The 18340-nt window shown below is 35.8% G+C and overlaps 1 long non-coding RNA gene across 1 annotated transcript; it reads right to left on the reverse strand.

Annotated features, from left to right (window-relative positions):
• Positions 1–14887: 14887 nt before the first annotated feature.
• Positions 14888–16813, reverse strand: LOC132114289 (uncharacterized). The gene is made up of 3 exons (XR_009425279.1): positions 16598–16813; positions 15543–15644; positions 14888–15186 (listed from the first exon to the last, which is right to left on the reverse strand). It is a non-coding gene; the product is annotated as an uncharacterized LOC132114289 (long non-coding RNA).
• Positions 16814–18340: the final 1527 nt, after the last annotated feature.

The following is an 18340-nucleotide window of genomic DNA, read 5'->3' on the forward strand; positions in this document are numbered from 1 at the left end:
GCAACAGAAAGCAGAAACCACGGCAAGAATCCAAGATATTAGGGAAGATGATTTATCTCCGCTGTCAAAAATTTGACAGTCAATAAAATGCATAAGAGAAAATGCTGGTTGAAACTATGCAATAGATATACTCAGATTTCAGAAGAAAAGCTTATCTTGAGCTAAAATAGGAACAGTCTTCAGTGCTGGGCTATGCAACCTTCTTCTTCAACTTGTAGTGTGTTTCTTTTTACTGAAAATGCCAGTTCATGTCATTGCATTATACATTTAAAAGTTACTAACTTTAAAGGGCTAAAATAACTTTTATAATTTTGATAACATTTGAAATTTTTTTTTTTGGGGGGGGGTCCTCCATATTACACTTGTTGAGGGGGGGGGGTCCCACCATATTACACTTGTGGTGGTCCCAGTCAAAAATGACAATTTTTTGTAAATTTCTTGTTATGCTATATCATGACCAACTATTGGAATAACGGAATAACAAATGTTTGGTATTTCATTTTGTAAATGATTGATTGTAAGCCTAATTGATCTAAGCTCAGCTTTTGAGTGAACATTAACAAAAACAAATTTTTTTTTCTTCACAAATAATGCTTTTTTCACTCAGAAACTGGGGCACATAAACTCAGATTATTTCCAAAAAGAAATACAAAGCATCTGCTAATTGGAAGAAAAAATAGTTTACAAAAAGACTGAATTAGAGGTTAGGTGATAATATACGGTAGATAATAGAGATATTTACAAGCAATTTTTAAAAGGCTGAACACCATATTAAGCAAATTATTTTCAACACAGAACAAGGGTTAAACCCTGATATACTCAAAGCTAAATTAAAGACCAAACTGGTGTGACATAATTCTGAACAACATCGGGCCAGTTTGTTTGGAGTTCATTTCATGAGTTCAAAAAAGCTTTCCAAGCTTACTTCCTAAAAAAGGAAACCTGCCATTAAACATGACATGACTTGACTGGAGTGCCGAATTGCAGAGGAATAACGGAATATCTGACAGCCTCCCAGAGAGAAAGGCCAGGACTCTGAAAAGCTAATTTACTCTGTTGTAAAAGTGACGGCATCTCAAAAACATGCTCTGGTGCAAATTGGCCTTAACAGTATACTGCTGTTTTTTAAAACTTATTTTTATCCCTAAGTGAAGAACAATAACAACAACAAAACTTTGCCACAAGTCTATCAGGGCCTAAACAAACAGATCAGCCCTGGAGGTCCTCGATATGGCTTGACATTAAGAAACATGCCAGATTTTCACCGTTTTCATAGAAAATGATGAAGTACACCTGAAGAGATCGAAGTGTCAGCACACGTTCATGGACAGACATGCTTCATTAGAGGTTGCCAGTCTTATCGGATTCAGCGGACACACAGGGAACTGGCAGCGCTGGGATATGAAGATGGTGTCAGAGCGAGAGGAATAACGGAATATCCGACAGCCTCCCAGAGAGAAACGCCAGGACTCTGAAAAGCTAATTTACTCTGTTTGTAAAAGTGATGGCATCTCAAAAACAAAGTGACATTGAAAGATGCATCGGAGAGGCTCATGCCAGTCACGTCCCCCCTCCCCAGCCATGCCCCAGGTGTCGATATATAACATCCCAACTCATATTGACTCAGGGGGAGGGGACCAATCAGTGTCCTCCAAGCTAACACTTGATACCCCCTCCGCCTCCCCGACAGCATAAGGCTGTCAGCTCCCAAAACAAGATGTCGTGTCAACGCTGGAAAATTACACAATAACGAGGCCCACTTGAGATTAGGCTAATGAGAAAATCAAAATACAATTTAATTCTTGTCAGCGACGAGACATCTTTAAATTACCTCACCCTGCATGCTGATTACCCGACGCACACCACTCAGCCAGAGGCTGCTTAAAATAAGCCTCCGGCTATCTGGATGACATGTGTGCTTTGTATATCTGCAGTGGAGGAAAGGAAGAGAGGCGTTTTATTCCACTCTTGTAATAAAGACCCTGATCTGAGGCTTGAACCTGGTCAAAGTATCAGCATATAGTTTGGGTTCGGAAGCTTAGCGTGCAAACCAGTTACATGAGCAGAATTGGAGTCGTGATGCAATTCAGGGTGGTTGAGTCCTTGCATCTTCATACATGGCACTAATTTAGATGGGAAGAGCTTAGGAAGGAATGGATTTAAATATCTGCAACAAGTACAGCAACATATGGTAAATCTGAACCAAAATGCAAACATTAATTGCACATTTTACCTTTCTTTCCGCTTCCCACTGGTCTCAAGAGGGCTCGTCTCATCTCTGTCTTTGGCGTGTGTCGTCCAGTCTTGGTTATAGATGTCACCATAGTAATTAACTGCCAAAATGTGTGTTACATTTAGCCACACAGTGGCTCGTTTTCTGTTCCTAAACACTCAGCTAGCATATGGCACTGAATGTTACACACTCCTAATAGCCCATGAGAGCTGCCACTTCCTAAAAAAAACCTGCGGCTGCAACAGCACTGAAAGCACAAAACCTGTTAGTGTAACTCACCAAAATGTGACTGCACTAGATTGGGAAAGTATGTGTATGTCTTTTGTTTTTGTTTTTTATTACTGGAGCTTTTTTTCTAGCTTGTCTATGATTGCCATTGGCTGCTCCAAACCTGCAGACCATGCTAAACTTGCAACAAACAAGCCACAGTGGCTGGTGAACTACCTAATAACCAGATGTGACCAGCTACTGATGTACCAAAACTCAATCACTGAAATCTGATTTCCAGTTAACAATCTTAACAATGAAATTAACTATTATCAGTGGACCAAAGGACTTCTTGATGTTGTCACAGTAGCTGATTTGGCCTACAAAAGCACTGAACAAACACAAGGGTTTAACAGTTTGTAGACTATCCATGTTAAACAGTTTGCAAGATTGCATCGCAAATCAATATAGTATGATGAAAATAGTGCATACTAATATATGCATAATATGTTCCAATGGATTTTCGAAAGTGTGCATAAATGCAAGATGAGAAGTGGGTGATGGTAGTCTTTTTTTTTTACTAAAAAGTAATGCATTTTAATAAACAGACAATCTGCATGGGACAACCTATCTGTGGTATCATAAATCAGATGTGTTGATTTTATTTTATATATTTTTTAGTGGTATTGGCTGCATTTATTTGATGAAAAATACAGTGAAACTAATAATGTAAAATATAATTTCAATTTTGAATAATTTTTTAATTTGAAATTTTTTTTAAGTAATTTATAAGTGCGATGTAAAGCTGAATTTTCAGCATCATTATTTCAGTCTCAAGTGCCATATGATCCTTCTATAATCATTCTAATATGCTGATTTGCTCAAGAAATATTACTTATTATTACTGGTGTTGAAAACAAATGTGCTGCTTAATATTATTGTGGAAAGTGTGATAGACCCCCCCCCCCCCCCCCCCAGGATTCTTTGATGAACACAAAATAAAAAAGCAGCATTTATTTGAAATTGTTTGTAGCATTATAAATGTTTTTATAAACTCTCACAACAAACTTAATACAGTTTGATGTCACATTTGATCAATTTCATGCATCCTTGCTGAATAAAATAATTACTTTCTTTGAAAGCATTCTTTCAAATGAACAATCAAACAAACAAAATGAACCAACAAACAATAATTATTACAAAAATTAAGTAAGTAATCTTTTGATTGGTAATGTATGTCACAATACTGGCATACTGTCTTGTACTTTTGGTGCAGATTAGAAGTGTGTGAAGTAAAATGTAAATCTAACTAATAATTTAATCAACACTTCTTCATTTTAAAAGTGCATTAGGTAGCAATACACAGGAACTACTCCAGACTGTTTCCTCTCTTCCCCATCCATTCTGATCACTTATTTCACCAATGACACAACCTTATATGATCTTTAAAACTAGCCCCATCAGACACCTCTCATAGGAAGCCAAAGGTATATTGATCCTCACAAACGTTTACATACTCTCCTCTGGCTCATCCTGCTTTGTTGTATTTTTACGAGACGTCCTCATCCGGATTGAGGATACAGCGGCCAGCGCCGGGTCAAATGCTTTTACCATTTTTTCCTGTCACACAGTCAAGGCAAATACCTGGGGCAGTGGAGTGGTGGGATGGGGTGGGGGTAGAGCTTCTTTGATAACACTCTGAATCAGTGGAGCGAGTAAACCGTTTCCACCTCATGGTTTCGCCTGGGCACTCCTGGTAGCTCCAGCTGAGCCATATGGCCCCGGGACTCTCTGCTCATGTGAGAGGAGGAGAAACATGTCTCACACACATCACTGCTTTACACTCCATCAACATATGAGCTCTTGGATTCACTCTACAGCCAGTGTCACGACTGCTCTCACAACAAACACACCAGAACTTAATACTGTTCAGTTCTTTTGTAAACACACATGATTCATTGTAAAATCTGAGAAAGTGAAGTGTTTGTATTAAATATTTAGCATCAGTAGTCAAACTTGTGAAAATGTAAGAAATTAAGATGCTCCATATGGATTTAAGTGTGTTGCGATGCTAGGGTGTTCTCAGTAGTTGCTAAGGGGTTGCCATTCTATTCTAAACATCACTGGTGCATTGTTATGCTGTTGCTAAGGTTTTCCAGATGGTTGTTAAGTAGTTTTAAAACGTTCTAGAATGTTGTAAAGTGGTTGCTACACTGTAAAACCCGACAAGTTAACTTAACTCAAACCGTTTGAGTAAACAGATTGCCTTGATTTAAACCATGTAAGTTTTGAAACTTTGCATTCAAGTAATTAAGTGATTAACTAAGTGCTGATTGAGAATTAGTGATGAACAGCTGCTGTTAACAAACAGAATCACTGAAGAAAAGAGAAACACAAGAACTACTACAACTGACTTCAGACACAGTCTTAGATGAAATCAACTGAAATAAAATACATGAAATCTCTCAAGATCTGATTAAACAACCCCACAAACAGCATCACCAGCTCCACTTATTAATAACCAGACTGACTTTATTTCTGTCAGACGTCTACAGAAGATCTTCCTGAGAATGAACTAAGGTTTAGATGTTGATTTATTGTTTCATTTGAAGTAACCGTGTTAGAGATCAGTGTTTGCTTTAGTTGGGCTCTTGACCCTTGATTTCTGTCTTTGTGTTTTCTCTTGCTGTTATAACCATGTGTTTCTAAAACACATTTGTTGTAACTCAAAAGCCCAGAAGAAATGCCATCAGGTGTTAACCTGTACCTAGGTGTAGGTTGTTATACTTTATATTGGTGATGATAATCATCAATTATTGAACTGTACTGAGTCTAATCTCCGATGAAATAGGTGTTGTGTAATTTGACTGATTATAGTAAATGGATGCTAAGAGCCAGTGGTTCTGTGATAATCAGTTAATACAAAGACTTTCCAAACAGTTTGGACTTCTATGGTGTCAATTAGTCACACACAGACATCAATAATCAGAATATGAACCTCAACAATGGTGACCATAAAAAAAAATGCTGCAGAGCATGCTGGGAGCCATGGATGAGTTTTGTAATACAATAGTACCCAGCATGCATTGCAGCATGTTTTTTTCGTCACCATTGTAGAGGTTCATATTCTGATTATTAATGTCTGTGTTTGACCAACTACTGGCATAGAAGAAAAATGTATGTGTACAAAATGTTTAGAAAGTCATTTTTATATTAACTGATTATCACAGAACCACTGGCATTTAGTGTCATTTTTTACTAGAACCACTTCTACAAATTACACTACACCTACTTCACCAAAGATTAGACTCCGTACGGCTCAATAATAATGAATAATTATCATCACCAATATAAAGTATAACAACCTACACCTAGATACAGGTTAACACCTGATGGCATTTTTTCTGGGCTTTTGAATTACAACTAATGTGTTTTAGAAACACATGGTTATAACAGCCAGAGAAAAGACTAAGACAGAAGTCAAGGGTCAAGAGCCCAACTAAAGCAAACACTGATCTCTAACATGGTTACTTCAAATGAAACAATAAATCACCATCTAAACCTTAGTTCATTCTCAGTAAGATCTTCTGTAGACGTCTGACAGAAATAAAGTCAGTCTGGTTATTAATAAGTGGAGCTGGTGATGCTGTTTGTGGGGTTGTTTAATCAGATCTTGAGAGATTTCATGTATTTTATTTCAGTTGATTTCATCTAAGGCTGTGTCTGAAGTCAGTTGTAGTAGTTCTTGTGTTTCTCTTTTTTTCAGTGATTCTGTTAACAGCAGCTGTTCATCACTAATTAACAATCAGCACTTAGTTAATCTTAATTGCAATGTACATCTTTCAGTGAACTCAACTGAATTAAGTTCAGAGTACTCATAACTGTTAGTTTTTTCAACTTAAATGGTTTAAGGCAATCGGTTTCCTCAAACGGTTTGAGTTAACATAACTTGTCAGGTTTGAGTGAGGCTGTGTCTGAAGTCAGCTGCAGTTCCATTCTCTCTTTTCTTCAGTGATTCTGTTTGTTAACAGCAGGTGTTCATCACTAAACTCAATTATCACTCAATTAATCACTTAATTACTTAATTGCAATGTATATCTTCTTTCAGGGAACTCAACTTAATTAAGTTCAAAGTACTCATAACTGTGAGTTTTTTCAACTTAAACGGTTTAAGGCAATCGGTTTCCTCAAATGGTTTGAGTTAACATAACTTAAGGATATCTGTTTACTCAAACCGTTTGAGTTAAGTTTACTTGTCGGGTGTTACAGTCAAGGCAATCGGTTTACTCAAACGATTTGAGTTAAGTTAACTTGTCGGGTTTTACAGTGTAATCTAGTGTTGCAGCATTGCTATGCTGTCACTAGGGTGTTCTAGATGGTTGTTAATGTAGTTTTAGCACGTTGCTGTGCAGTTGCTTGGGTTTTCTAGATTATCATTAAGTGGTTTCTAATCTAGTTTTAACATGCTGCTTTGGTATTGCTAGGGTGTTTTACATGGTTGCTAAAGTTGTTTTAGCATGTTGCTATGCTGTTGCTATAGTATTTTAGATGTTTGCCAATGTTGTTTTAGCGTATTGTTATGCTGTTGCTAGGGTGCTCTTGGTGGTTGCTGAGTTGTCACCAAAATACATTCATCCCATTGTTGTGCTGTTGCTAGGGTGATCTAGATGATTGCTAAGCTAATTTTAACATGCTGCTATGCCAGTTTTGTGCTTATTTAAATTACAAGGACAAGATACCCATGCGTCCTGCATGAGCTCGTCGGCTCAGTGTGCCTAAAACCTGTATGCTATCCACCATGCTGTGGTTTGGACTAACACTTTAATGTAAATTATCACCTTTCTAGCTTCTGATCTCAGGCCAGCACTGTAAGTACTGACAATATTTTGTGCTGATAAAAGGTTACAGCTGTGTTGTAGAATAGCTGTCACTACCCAAATCACATCAGTCTTCCCTAATGTATAGTCTTCTCATCGACTGATGTGATATATAACCTTCAGCGTGTATGAAATCCTGCTGTTTCTGCAGTGGAGGGATTGGCCAGAGCCGCCAGCTCTCGGTGACAGCATATGTAGCCATGACAGATGACAGTGCTGGAGGAAGTAACTCGGGAGAGGAAAATGATCAGGAGGGAGATGCACAAGCACGCGCACACACACACATAGCCACCATCCTCCTCAAAGGCATCTTCCCATCCATTTGACACAGTAATTACAGCACATGCTGATTCCAATGATGGATGAAGTCCCAGTCTGGGATGCACTCTTCCTTCATCTTTCTCTGTCTCTCTCCCTCTCGCTCACATACTCAAACTCAACTGTTTAGGTGATGAAGACCATCCTAATAAGGGCACTAATCCTGCATCTGAATATGCACATTTTCCTGCAACACAGTATGAAAAAGCAGCATGTCAAATGAGTATAATTTATAAAAACTCAATATTCATGAGACATATAATGCAGTGCATCAGATTTTTAAGCGTGCAACGAGTCAATCATGCTATCCCATATGGCATCGGAGTACATTTTAGCATATTTTGTAAAAATACTATTTACAGTATAACAGAAATTATATATTTTAAAATAATACCGTTAAGTGCAAACTAAATGTGATTTTTCTGACATATAATTGAAAATGTATTATATTTATAATTTACATTAAATGTAGTAAGCTGATTTTTTTTTACCTAAGTGCCTTTTTTCTATAATTTCATAATTCTACTGTCGTTAAAATATAGTTATAGTGTAGAGCTGAAGGAACTAACAACTAATTTTATTTCTTATAAAAAATAACAACAATAACATGTCGTGTCATTTCTAATGAAACGTGGATGTCCTTTATTCACATATATCTGTAATTAAAAATTTTTAATGGCTTTGCAATTGTCTTTGGGTAAGTTGCTCTTAATAAGAAATGAATTACTAGCTACTAATTACATCCTCAACATTGTAATTAGAATACGGTACTAATTAATTTCTCTAAAACTTATTGCATTACTTATTACTAATTACTTTCTAAAACTCACAAATAACCTCATCCAGTTGAACAATACAAGAATAGACACAAACATGCTCTTTTCATTCTTTCAAATAAATATTAAATCACATAAATTATTCTTGAACTGATCAAAGTATTTAAAGGGAGAATGTTACATAAAAAATGTAGAGTATATTTCAACATAAGAAGTTAAATACACTACAGAACTGTTCTATAGTATATACAGTATTTAATGCAATTGCTTCAGAAGTAACTGTATTTAAATAACAGAAAAATGAAGAATAATCCATTACTTTATTATTATAATTTTTTTCCCAACCACAAAAGTAATAAAATTATAGTAACTTGTTACTTATTAATGCAATACACCCAACTGGTTGCAATTTAGTACATTTTAATTTAAATATTATTTAATATAATACTGAATAACACATCACAGTTAAAATTATAGTCAAGTATTTTACATGTGCGGTATGTTAGTAAAAACACATCAAAATAAGTGTACTTCTTTAAAGCATGAGGGAAAAGATGTAAAATGTACATGACATACTTTAAAATAAAATATTGTTTACAAAGTGAACTTTTTTTTTAAATGCTTGTCAAGAAACAGCCATGAAAATGTACTCTTGTTAAGTACTCTTAAGTGGCCTTTTATTATATTAATATTATATTACAGGCAAGTACAGGTATTTTTTTTTTTTTAGAAATACACTTTTAAGATTTGCAGTACATTACAAGTGCATTTTAAATACAATTAAGCACACTTCTTTTTTACAAGGGGAGCTGAGGACCTTGAACGAAGAACTGTAAGGAAACATTCTTCCTTTATTGTCAAAAAGTTATTTTAAAAAATTTGGACGTACTAGGTAACATAATAAGCAATGTCATCAGTGGCTCAACTCGCTTACATATCTTTTACTTCCATGCAAAAGTGACAAATGACTAGCGGGCTGCCTTTCAGTCAAAATAAAGACAAATACACATGGCAGATCGCTTACGGTTTTTGCCTGTTCAGCAGTAGCAGGTGTTGGCTAGCGTTTAATAGAGATGTTAATACTGAAGCAGAGCCGGAGCTCATTCAGTTTGGCTGCTCTCCCTGCTTCTCGCCTGCTCTTTTTTCTTTCATTAGCAAAAGTGTGAACACCTGGTGTGAGCCCCAGGACACCAGCAGAGCTGAGGGACCAGCATGTCTCTCTGCAACCCTTCGCCCACTACACACACACACACACACACACACAGAGCAGTGATCTAGACAGCCGTGTTTGCAGCGATGGGAAGGGGATGGAGAGGGTGACCATAGCCTGAGGGTCTCAGAGAGAGAAAAAGAGCTAGAGACAGGGGAATTGAAGCATCTTTGGCTCATATCCTCATGCTCCTCAGTGTCATCCCCTCATGTACACTTAATAATAGAACCAGTGACCCCTCACACATCACAATCAGAGCAGTATATGTGTGTGTGTGACAGAGACACTGTCAGTTGAATGTCTGACCTTTAACTCTGCCTCTATATGAAGTAATGCATTTATTTGAATAAATCAATAAAAAACTGCAATATTGTGAAATATGATTACAATTCAAAGTAGCTGTTTTTTATTTTAATATACAGTATGTTAAAATGTAATTAACGCTTCACACATTTAATTTGCATTTACATTGAAGGCATAAAACAGATGCTTTAGTCCACAAAGCATCACCTCAAATCAAACCTGTCAAAAGACAACGCAGTGAGTAACATTTTTATCACAATGCTAACTTACAGACATTTGCCTGTGAAAATCAGCCTGAAAATTTGAAAGTTTTTTGTTTTGTTTTGTTTTTTTCACTCTTGCCGATTTAAAACACTAATGGCATGTAAAAAAAGAGGAAGTGGCTGAGAAAGGTAGCGTTTCCAGGGAGGATGTGGACTCGGGCACATAAGCACGTTTGTTGTACCCATGAGCTTTGGGCAACTTCACTCCACCTACACCAACTTCCTGTCCCACTGGCATCGTCCCCTGGCATTCAGAAGAGTAAGAATCAGCCAATCGGTGAGGAGAACCTCCCTGATTGACGTCAGAGCAGCCAAGGCTTCCTGTGTGGTGTTGAGAGAAGTGTGCTCTCTTCCTCTGTGGCTCCTCAGGTGAATGACAGAACAGAATGAAAGTGTCTGAGTATGTCTAAATTTACACCTCCTGCACACTGGAAATAGTTTTACACATTTCAAAAATTAATAATATATTGTTTGTTGTTTCCGGCAATGGCTTTTTTTTTTTCTTTTTTTTTTCTGGAAGTGGAAGTAACATTAGAGGCTGTTTTGTTATACTGCCGCCATTCTGTAAATGATCTTTATAAATTATAATACTGGTGAACAATTAATAATAATAATAATAATAATAATCATCATCATTTTATTACATAAAAAACTACTAAGAATAATGCAAACACCACTGATACAGTAAACTATCTTATAAGATTAAAAAAGTTTATTATTATTATTATATGAAAAAAAAAACTACATAAGAACTTTATCTTGCATACTCATGCAACAATATAATCATGCAAAATTGTTGGACAAATAATGCTTCTGATATACAGTATGCATGGACAAAATAAGTTAATTAACATAAATTGACACAGATGTGTAGAAAACTTTCTTTATCCATTGAAAAGATTAAGTATTCATAGGAAATGTTTAGGTTCACTAGTGTATCAACGTATTTAAAAAAAAAATGCAACTAGATTTATCCTTGTCGCATGAGCAGAGTAGTCATCATTTCTCCAGTGGTTGAGATAGCAGTGTATTTCAGTCAGACAGGTTATATTTACTCTGGTCCAGAGAGAGAAGCTCCACCAGAGGAAATGACAGAGCGTGAAATGCTTTTCTGTGATTAGTAAAGACACAGGATATGGCTCTCAGCACATCCTTTAGCGTGAGAGAGTTGGCATCGTTGCCAAGCAGACGCCACTTCCTAAATGATCTTCTACAGTAGTGTGTAGCGCGGAAAGAAAGATTTACACTGTTTCCTGGTGCAGTTACTGACTCAAGTGATCGCACATGGCTTGTTATTCTCAAAACGATGAAAATAATTTTACTGCTGTAAAGTTCTCATGATTAGATCATCTCAATGTCAAATGAGAGTCTGCTGAAAAAGACATTTAAGACTCTAAAAACTCTGAAGAAGTGTTTGAAGTGTTGGCAGGCTTGTCTCTACAGCGTGGGACTGAACTTTACACGCTTTGTCAATCACTTTAAAATGTTTCAGATGGTTTGCAGTTAATGTGCTCGCTGCATGAAACTACTGAAAATAACCTCACAATTGACCCAGTGCCTATCATCTAACTGCCTGCTTCATCTTTGTTTTTCAGTCATGCATTTGTTTTATTCTTCTTTGATTGGCAAACAACTTGGTACAGATGCCAAACTCCCATTAACAATGGCCATATGTCCATGCTATACTATGGGAGAAATGAAACTACCACTGCGCAGATCGCGGCTTCATTTATCGCTCATCTGGTGGTTTTAACAGAGGCCGTCTCAAAGACACCTTGAAGAACAGGAGAAGACTCTGTTGACAGTAAATGGCACAATGAAAGGAACGGTGTGTGGGGAAGACGGCGGACCATTCTAGGTGAAGAGAGCAGATCAATAAATCAGTAAGTGTTTATATGTGTTTGTGGAGGAGTGAATGTCTTTAAATGTCTAGGAGTTGACAAGTCAATTAAAAGACATCAAAGATGACCACCACCACCAACAAAAATAATGACTCATAAAACATTTAATGTATGGAATGGCATTATTCAATTTAATATTATTCAATTATAATAAAAATAGTTATTAGTAGTAGTAGTAGTAGTTCTACTACATTTCTATACTTTATATAAATTAATATTAAAACAAGTAACTAATAGTATTAATATAAATTAATTTAGTGATTTACTGTTACGATTGGAACCCAGGGAAACAGAGATCCAAACGCAGTGTGGGTTTTAATGGGTAATCCAAATCAGAATCCAACAAGCAAGGGTCAAAACCATAAATCCATCCAAACAACAAACAAACAGGGAAGGAACAGGAACGGGAATCAGAAACTCGGAAGATGAGGAAACTGGGTGATGGAATGAAAGGACTCCATGAAGACAAACAGAAAAAGACCGGTAAATATAGGCAGGGTAATGACTATCAAGTGAAGACACCTGAGTGCAATTAACAGGAGTGCAATTACTGTGATGAAGGGACAAGGCTTTGTGGGAATTGTAGTGCCTACGGTGAGGTGCCTATGGGGAAGTGAGACCACTAGTGGAGACTCAGGGAAACAGAGACCAGACAGCGTGACATACATATTTCATAAATAATAGTAATAATCATCATTATATTTTATTTAGTTTTAACATTGTATCATTTTTATATGTTTTTTTTCACCAGTAACACACTGTAAAAATTATTTTTCACATTTTTAAAATAAAACTGATTATTAATATTAATTAACATATTATTATATTATATAATGATTCGATTTTACAATTATTAATTTATACATTCTTATGAATATATATTATTAAATTTTGTTTATTTTGTACATTTTATTTTATACATTCATACAACTTCATTTTAATATTTAAAACAAGTACTACTATTACTACCACCACTACTACTACACACACACACACACACATATATATATATATATATATGTGTGTATATAAATAAATGTATTAACATAAATATTTTATAAATAGTATTATTGTTAATCAGTATACCAACAATAACCAATATTATTGTGTTTATTAATTGTATTATTTTGTAATAATTATTATATTTTTATAACCGATAACACTGTAAAATAATTTTGGAAAGATTGTTGGAATACTTTTGGGGAAATACTATTTCAGTGTTTTTTACTTCAAATTTTTTTATTTAATTGTGGTATTTGCCATTCCTTTGCAATTATTAAAAAAAAAAAAAAAAAAAAAAAAAAAAAAAATATATATATATATATATATATATATATATATATATATATATATATTTATATACAAACCAAAAGTTTGGACACACCTTCTCATTCAAAGAGTTTTCTTTATTTTCATGACTATGAAAATTGTAGAGTCACACTGAAGGCATCAAGGGCTATTTGACCAAGAAGGAGAGTGATGGGGTGCTGCGCCAGATGACCTGGCCTCCACAGTCACCAGACCTGAACCCAATCGAGATGGTTTAGGGGTGAGCTGGACCGCAGACAGAAGGCAAAAGGGCCAACAAGTGCTAAGCATCTCTCGGGGAACTCCTTCAAGACTGTTGGAAGACCATTTCAGGTGACAACCTCTTGAAGCTCATCAAGAGAATACCAAGAGTGTGCAAAGCAGTAATCAAAGCAAAAGGAGGCTACTTTGAAGAACCTAGAATATGACATATGTTCAGTTGTTTCACACTTTTTTGTTATGTATATAATTCCATATATAATTCCACATGTGCTAATTCATAGTTTTGATGCCTTCAGTGTGAATCTACAATTTTCATAGTCATGAAAATAAAGAAAACTCTTTAAATGAGAAGGTATGTTCAAACTTTTGGTCTGTACTGTATATATATATATCAAAGATTATCAATTATCAAAGATAATTTTTCTATAGTATGTTTTCATTTGGGCATTTTTTCTTTTTTCTTGTTGTTTGTTATAGTTTTCAAGGGCATTAATCTGTACACACTGATATTCATCAGACGAGCGGAAGGCATTACTCTCGTCCACAGTCCCGTCATTCATCACCCGTCATGATCCCATTGTGTGAGCGGGACACAGTGGCCCTCTTTGATGTGAAAAGTTATTTAGCAGCCAAGTGGATGCAAACAAATCGCTCATACAGGATTTGTCCAGGAAGCCACTCCGACATCAAACAGCACAGTATGAAACAATAGCCTGGGACAGTCTATTCTGCACAGTTTTCTGCCACTGTAGATGGATATTTATGCATTGCACGCAATAACCTAGGAAGATATTAGTCATTTGGCTGGGCACAAGGAGAAGCAGAGACAATGTCTCTGTGTTATTTCAGATGGAGATATTTCTGAGACTTATTGAAGTTTGATTTCCTCGTCTCTCGCTGTGAATCCTAGGCACAATCCTCTCTCAGAACATACATTTCCATGTCTTTATAATTAGTTAAAACAACGGCTGCCCTTAACGAGATGACAGAGGCATGTTGATTACATAGGTTTAATTATAGTACATTTTGCAAACCTTTCGTTATTATTGCTCCAACATAAATTACAACAGACAACTATATTCATTTTCATAGTTGCATGTAAATTTGGTTGCATATAAAATAAAAACATTAGCACATTAACTACAACTCAGCTAGGATAAATGAGATGTTGAATGATTTATCCTCACTAAGGCTGTTTTATTTAAGAAGAAATACAATAAAAACAGTAGTATTGTGATATATATTATATATATATTAATAATATATTGTGATATATTATTACAATTTCAGATAGCTATGGTCTATTATGATATATTTTAAAATGTAATTTATTCCTGTGATTTAAAGCTGAATTTCAGCATCATTACTCTCACAACATTACAGTGTCACATGATTCTTCAGAAATCAATCTAATGTGCTGATTTTCTGATTATTATCAATAAGCCTGGTTTCTCCCAAGTTTTCTTTTTTCTTTTAGATGGAGTTTTGGTTCCTTGCCACTGTCGACTTTGGTTTGCTTAGTTGGAGCCAAAATTTCTGTCAATATTGTTTACTTGACTGCACCTGAGCTGAATGATGACATGATGATGATGAAATGAGAGAGCGAGTCTGCGATACCAGGATGACATAATTAAATAATTTTACACACAATATTGAATTGCGTCTTATTATTTTATTAGCTAGCCAAAGGCAAAGCTTCCACTGAGAAAAACTGTTCCTAGCAAGAGTACAGCGCCGACTTCAGTTACCCGGATGAGTCTGTGTTATCAGCTTTTACTGGTTGTTATTATTTGTTTCAAATTTATTTTTACAATCAGTTTTGATCAATTTAATGCTTCCTTGCTGAATAAAAGTGTTATATATATATGATACTGTAGGATCAAAAAATAAATAAATAATAATTCTAAAAATGCAATCTATTCACCAGTGTGTGTCTAATGCGTCCCTCTGCGCCTGGCTGTGCTTTTTCTTCTGTTCTCCAAATGTTCTCCAGGGACAAGGGCCCTGCAGTGAGACATGGATCCAGCTAGATTACAAAGTGAGAAATAATCATTCATTAACCTCTGGCCCGCTGGGTCTGGAGATCGACCCGCCCCGGAGACAGACCCTATTGTTCCCCATCCCGCTGCAGCTGGGTCAGGCCAACTGACTACACTCATAATGATCTTAAAAGGATTAAGTGGACAAACACGCCTGAGAGTTCTTTTTTCAATTACACCACGAGTCATTTACATGAAGTGGAGCAGAGAGCCAATAACCCAGACCTGAAACACCATGGCCCTCTGGGAATAATGGCCCTGAGCTGTACTGACTGGATCAGTGTGTGTAATACAGGGAGGAGAGAGTTTATCTTTGACATGTTGTCTTGTAACTCATTCCCAGGGGAGAGCACTTTCATTCACTCACAGCAACAAAGAACTTAATCAATCTGGCAATTTAGCACAGCTGCAGCATGAACAAGTGTATTTATTTATATGTATAATCCATTTACTAATTCTTTCCTCCTTTGTCCTCTGAGATGTTTCATTTATGCACCATACTGAAACTGTAACTATAATGTGACAAAGAGATAAACGGATTGCAGTTATACTGCCTTAAATAATTTTCTGAGGAAAACATTTGTGCTTGCCCATGCAAAATAGGTTGGTAAAATGCTAAGGTACTGTAGTTTTCAGAGTGTTGCTACGCAATTGATGATGTGTTTGAATGTCTGTTTATTAGCACGTTGCTATGCAGTTGTTAGGGTGCAAAATCTTCTGGTTTCTGGACAAGGCCAGGGTTCCTCCTTAGTATATGGGGATTTTGGGCCCATTTTATCGTCCACCAAATGGAAATTGTAAATCCAATTGCATCTAAAAACACTCGACACATAATTTGCACCAAAAACAGTATAGGATGGGCTACAAAAAAAGTGTATTGCTTTGTGTTCAAATTGCGACATCAAATCATTGTAATATTAGTTATATTAGTGGTTCTTACCTTGAATGATGACTGTTGCATGACTGTTGGAGCCCGAACCTCTTTCCTCTGTTCTTCTATGGCAAAACGAAAACACAATACAATCTCTTTTGGAATTCAGATATCAGCAGAGTTTCTTATTACCCACAGTGCATTGGAAGATGTGTTGATCTACGCCAGGACTCCCAGCAGACACGATCACAGACAGACTCCTGGGTGATGAGAGGATGAGAATAATGTGATAATAATGACCCTCCTCACCTCGCTGTGCTGATTTAAGCACTGCTGTCACCTGTGTCCATCAGAAGGGGTCAAAGGGTAGGAGATAATGATGTTACATTTTGATAACAGAGAGGAGGCGAGACAGGGATCGATGACCATGCGTCTCTGTCACCTTGAGCTGGCCAGAGGATGCCAACTCTCATCTGACTCATACAGATCTGCTGAGAAAACAGAACATTCAACAAATATCATTTATTAGGATATGAAAAGCATTAGCATAGTGTACTGGAGCCAGATCAGTCCCTTAACAAGGATAAATGGCTGACTGTCTGATTGTTTTAGATGGCACTGTATTTACACTAATCATTAATCATTATTTTTTGAACAATTATTTTATTCAGCAAGAATGACCAATTGATCTTTTTACATTTATAATGGAGAAATAGATTTCTATTTGAAATGAATACTGTTATTTTGAATTTTCTATTCATCAAAGAATCTTGAAAATAATATTTCATGGTTTCCGCACAGCTGTTTTCAACATTGATGATAAGAAATGTTTCTTGAGCGCCAAATCATCATATTAGAATGATTTCTGAGGGATCATGTGACACTGAAGACTGGAGTAATGATGCTGAAAATTCAGCTTTTACATCACTGGACTAAATTACATTTTACAGTTTATATTAACTTAAATTAAAACCTTACCAACCCCAAACTTTTGAATGGTAGCGTACATGTATTATTAAAAATGATTCCTACGCAATATGCATACAATTTTAACCGAACAGATCAAACAAAGAAAGCATAAAACATTTATAAAGCATAAAAAGCATTGTACAAAATTATATTTCAAACAAACAAGGTACTGTAAACAAACTCATAATAATCCAAGCTTATACTACAGTTACATTATGTCACAGATATTGTCCTTTCAGATTGTTATTTGAGACCGTCTGCTGAGCGGAGATTTGCAACACGTTCAGCTGAAAGTAACAAGACTTTGATCCCTGGATCTGAAATCCCAGAGAGTTGCAGATTCCTTGTCAATTACGTTCATCTTTGGAATGCTCACTATGCAGCCCTTCCTTCGTAAGCACTAAACTATCCCCCAGTGGCCAGTTTCAAACCAGAACAGCTTTACATCAAGGCCTGGCCCTGGTATGAATCTTTCATTTGCAACAAGATTTCAATTTGCTCAATTTTCCTGTGATTTTTACTTTCATATTTGTAATATTACACTGATATCTAATAACAATAATAAGAAAATCATTTTATTTAATTTTAAAGCATGATCACTGTCAACTTAGTTAAAATCAACTCGTGTCACAATGCAAATACTACCAAAATATTTAAAATACTGTGTATGCATAATTTTTTGGTCCAATTTATTTAGTTTTAAAACAATAAAGCAAATTATAATTAACAATATATATAATTTTATTAATTATTTGTTTAGGAAACTTAGTTTTGAAATGCATATAAAATTCAACACAAAGCTTAAAAGTGAATAAGAATAACAGAACAAATGCACAGTAAACA

Source organism: Carassius carassius, chromosome 33, assembly GCF_963082965.1.
Source record: "Carassius carassius chromosome 33, fCarCar2.1, whole genome shotgun sequence".
NCBI lineage: Eukaryota > Metazoa > Chordata > Actinopteri > Cypriniformes > Cyprinidae > Carassius > Carassius carassius.